The following is a 5036-nucleotide window of genomic DNA, read 5'->3' on the forward strand; positions in this document are numbered from 1 at the left end:
TTTTTGTATCCTAATTTCAAATGCTCAATCTCGACCTCTAATTTTTCTATTTTTGTTTTCATATATTTATTTTCTTCTAATAGTGGCTTTAATTTTTCGTCTAAGGTAGACATTATTTTTTTCGTTATACTGTCGGTTACCTCCGTGGATTGAATGTTCATTTCATTTTTTAATTTATCAAAAAGTTGTTGAAATTGTTCGTCCATATTCAGCGACGTTAATAATTCAAACGCTTTTTTTTTTATACTTAGCGTAGACTGAGTACTCCCTCTACGATCGTTAGGTGTTATTTGTAGTGGGAACACAATGACAGCTAATGTCGTCTATGTATACAAGTTTATCTGTGGCTTGAGCTTGTCATTGCTAACATTGACAATTCAATAATGACAATCAATATTCTGAAGCCTACTAAAATCAATTTGTGTTTACTAAAATCACTAACCTCCAAATGTTGTTGTTACAAATCTTCTTTTATTTCGGTATTTTCGGGGAAATATGTGAAACTAATTTAGTAGATCTCTTCGCTGCACTAATGTACACTTTGTGAAACATGTGATATTATCACACGCAATCGTTATTTATTTTAAATTTGATATACTTTACGGAGTGACAAGAATTCGATGTTTACTGTTGTAATACCGGAACCGGAACCATAAGAAATATACAAATTAAAAAATATAGGAATAGAGGTCTCCCTCCCGCCTCTCGGCCAAAACATTAAATTACTAAGAATATAAATAATTAATTTAGCTAGTTAACTACTAACTAACTTTTTTTAGAAGTGGGAGAGTCACGCTGCCGTCTTTTGACGTCAGCACAATCGGGCCAGGCTCGTCCGGGTTAATTACCACAGTCGCACAAAATACCGGCGTGAAGTAGCGGCCTAGTGCCGCTATGTTTCGCATAGATTAGTGTCGAGGACCGGTGGACATTCCCCCCCCCCCCTCCACCCGAATATGACAGCGGAACTTAAAAAGATTTTACCCCAGGAGGGTACCGGCTCTACCAGAGTCGGAGAATCCCTCCCCGAGCACTCTAGCTCGGGCTGCCCTTCGTATTCTGGGGAGGGCACAAAACCGCGCATGACCAAGGACAAACGAGGCAGTAACACCACGGCACCCCGCTCCACACTCAACGTGGACTTTTGCAATATCAGGGGAATTCACTCCAATTTAAACGCCGTCCACCACCACCTTGAGACAGCGCAGCCGGCCTTGTGTTTCTTTACGGAGACGCAGATATCTCGACCTAGCGATACGTCATATTTAACGTACCCCGGGTATAAAATTGAGCACAATTTTTTGCCTCATGCCGGGGTATGTGTGTACGTTAGGAAGGATATCTGCTGTCGCAGTCTCGGCAATTTTGAGGGTAGGGACCTGTCCACTCGTTGGCTCCGCGTAGATTTAGAGGACCACGACCGCATTTATGCGTGTGTCTACAGGTCCCATAGTGGTAACGCAGAAACCGATCATCTCATGGGCTGCGTTCAAGCGGCAATTGACGACGTGCTTGCACAGATCCCCTCCGCTGAAATCGTAGTCTTGGGTGATTTCAACGGGCACAATGCCGAATGGCTTGGATCACGTACCACAGACTACGCAGGGCGATCTGTGCATAATTTTGCATTGGCGTACGATCTGTCCCAATTGGTTGAGTCGCCAACGCGGCTCCCGGATGTGGATAGCCACATGCCGTCCTTATTAGATCTTCTGCTGACTACACATCCCGATGGTTACCAGGTCTTTGTCGACGCCCCTCTCGGAACGTCCGACCATTGCCTGGTCAGGAGTGTAGTGCCTATACGACGCCCACGTCGCAGACCACCAGCGACCCGCCGCGTTTGGCACTACAAGTCAGCAGATTGGGATAGGATGCGTTCCTTTTTTGCATCCTACCCTTGGAGCAGGGTTTGTTTCCCTTCGGATGATCCTAGTGCCTGCGCCGTTGCAGTAGCCGATGTGATACTACAGGGCATGGATATTTTTATACCAAGCTCTGTAATACCGATCGGTGGCAGATCACAGCCCTCGTTCGATGCGTCAGTTAAAGCAGCATCTGACTGCAAAAAACAGGCGTATCGAACTTGGGTTGCGGCGCTGGGCACAAAGGATCCGAACTGCATAGTTCTAAAGAGGAAATACAACCGTGCTTCCAGATTTTTTAAGCGGCAAATCGCCCATGCAAAGTCAAAACACGTCGTCAAAATCGGCGAGCAGCTTTCCAGTTACCCGACCGGAACACGCAAGTTCTGGTCGTTGTCGAAAGCTGCTCTTGGTAACTTCAGCCAGCCGTCCATGCCGCCGTTGCACATGAGGAATGACACCCTGGCCCATACGGCAAAAGAGAAAGCCGATCTCCTGTGCGTTCTTTTCGCCTCCAACCTGACTCTTGACGACAACGGAAAAACACCGCCGACCATCCCGCGGTGTCAGAGCTCTATGCCTGAAGTACAGTACAGAAAGAAAACTGTTAGGCGAGCTCTGTTTTCGTTGGACGTCAGGAAGTCGAGCGGGCCGGATGGCATTTCTCCAATCGTTCTTAGAACGTGTGCCCCTGAGTTGACGCCGGTGCTAACGCGTTTATTCCGGCACTCTTATTCCAAAGGCGTAGTCCCTGACTCATGGAAGTCAGCCCTTGTCCATCCGATCCAAAAAAAAGGAGACAGTTCGGATCCGGCAAACTGCAGGCCTATTGCTATTACCTCCCTGCTCTCCAAAATCATGGAGAGCATAATTAGCCGTCAGCTCTTGGTATACCTAGAGGGTCACCAGTTGATCAACGACCGACAATACGGGTTTCGCCATGGTCGGTCGGCAGGTGATCTTCTGGTATACCTAACACATAGATGGGCTGCGGCTATTGAAAGCAAGGGGGAAGGCCTGGCAGTTAGCCTGGATATAGCGAAGGCCTTTGATCGTGTATGGTATTAGGCGCTCCTCTCTAAACTTCCATCATTTGGGCTTCCCGAGAGCTTGTGCAAGTGGACCTCCAGCTTTCTCACTGGGCGCAGCATACAGGTCGTTGTCGACGGACATTGCTCGAACCCGAAGCCCGTGAACGCTGGAGTGCCCCAAGGCTGTGTGCTATCTCCTACGCTGTTTCTTCTGCATATCAATGATATGTTGGACACCTCCAACATTCATTGCTATGCAGGTGACAGCACTGGTGATGCCGTATACACGGGCCATGCACGTTTCTCTCGGTAAATCGTCGACCAGTGCCGGGAGAAACTTGTGTCTTCTATCGAGTCCTCTCTTGAGAAGGTCGCGGAATGGGGTAAATTGAACCTTGTCCAATTTAACCCCCAGAAGACTCAAGTTTGCGCGTTTACCACTAAAAAAACCCCATTTGTCGCATCACCGCTCTTCGACAACACTCCCCTAAAAGCCTCGCCTAGTATCGGAATACTGGGTCTCGAAATCTCGAGCGATTGCCAATTCCGTGGCCATCTGGAGGGCAAAGCCAAATTGGCTTCAAAGAAACTGGGCGTCATTAATAGAGCACGGCAATACTTCAAGCCGGCGCACATTCTCGCGCTGTACAAAGCGCAGGTCTGGCCACACATGGAGTATTGCTGTCATCCCTGGTCTGGCGCACCCCAGTATCAGCTCGATCCATTTGACCGCGTGCAACGCAGAGCAGCGCGAATTGTCGGGGACCCAGTACTCTGTGAACGGCTGGATCACTTGGCGTTGCGTAGAGACGTCGCTTCATTGTGTGTCTTCTACTGCACTTATCACGGGGAGTGTTCCGAAGAGCTGTTTTACCTAATTCCTGCCGCCGAATTCCACCTTCGCACGTCACGCCACAAGTTAGGATATCATCCTCACCATCTGGATGTGTGGCGGTCCTCCACAGTGCGGTTTACAAGGAGCTTTCTTCCACGTACTACAAAGCTGTGGAATGAACTTCCTTGTGCGGTGTTTCCGGGACGATACGACATGGGTACCTTCAAAAAAAGCGCGTACACCTTCTTTAAAGGCCGGCAACGCTCCTGTGATTCCTCTGGTGTTGCAAGAGAGTATGGGCGGCGGTGATCACTTAACAACAGGTGACCCGTACGCTCGTTTGTCCTCCTATTCCATAAAAAAAAAAAAAAACTCGTAATTGTATAAATAAGGACTTCCTCAACTCGCAATACACGCCCGCTTAAGAGTCTAGAATTCATATGGAGCTCAGTATGCCCACCATAAGTGGCGCGTTCAAGAATAAAAATAATTGCATATGTTTATACAATGTAAGTAATTAATCTAATTCTAGTAACGATTATTGTTATTTTTGGAATCGCTGTCACCCCACCGGGGCCCCGCTCTCGCCTCCTCACATCGCACGTGCGACTCAAGCACATCTCACCTATAACTTTGTATGTAGTTACAAATCTACATTGGCTGACACCGACTCGACTGACACGACAAAAATAACAATAATCGTTGCTAGATACTTAATGATTGGTTGCTATGACATCCATTTAGTTCTTATGTGTTTTCGCTATATCTTAGTACTCAAAGTACATTTTATGTTACGATATGGTGGTTGTAATGTACTCTTATTAAATAATACCTTGATTGCTATATGCAGTAAGAGTATGGCTAGAGGACGTCTTCTCCCGACTAACGACTGCGAAGAAGTGAGTCACCGCTTTTTTTTTGCGCCCAAACAAGGGAAAGGGCTACCCTCCGGGATAACGACGGGAGGGAGGTGGTGAATGCTCATGCATACCAACGCCGCCTAAGTCTGCGTTGGTTATGTAGGACTCACGTGAAAACCTAGGTGCCTACCCACTAAACACCACCTGCAGTTGGCTTTGGGCAGGTGCCCTCTAAGCCTACATCGAAGGCGACCTTCTCTTGGGGAGAGAGAGGCGCAAGCGCCACTCCCTATGGAGTTTCCGCTGGGATATTGCACAGAAGGTGCTAACTAGTTGGGACTAGTGACATCAGAAGGATGATCACAAACTAGAGGTGAATCTAAATGCGTCTGATTATCCCCGGATGCCAAGAGGCGTTCCAGGTCAGACGAGAGTTTGTTAGGGG

General features: G+C 47.7%; 1 pseudogene; it reads left to right on the top strand.

The window, feature by feature from the left end:
• Window positions 1-2531: 2531 nt before the first annotated feature.
• Window positions 2532-4040, top strand: LOC126977195 (uncharacterized; annotated as a pseudogene).
• The last annotated feature ends 996 nt before the right edge of the window (window positions 4041-5036 follow it).

The sequence above is a fragment of the Leptidea sinapis genome, chromosome 44, assembly GCF_905404315.1.
Source record: "Leptidea sinapis chromosome 44, ilLepSina1.1, whole genome shotgun sequence".
NCBI classification, from domain to species: Eukaryota; Metazoa; Arthropoda; class Insecta; order Lepidoptera; family Pieridae; genus Leptidea; species Leptidea sinapis.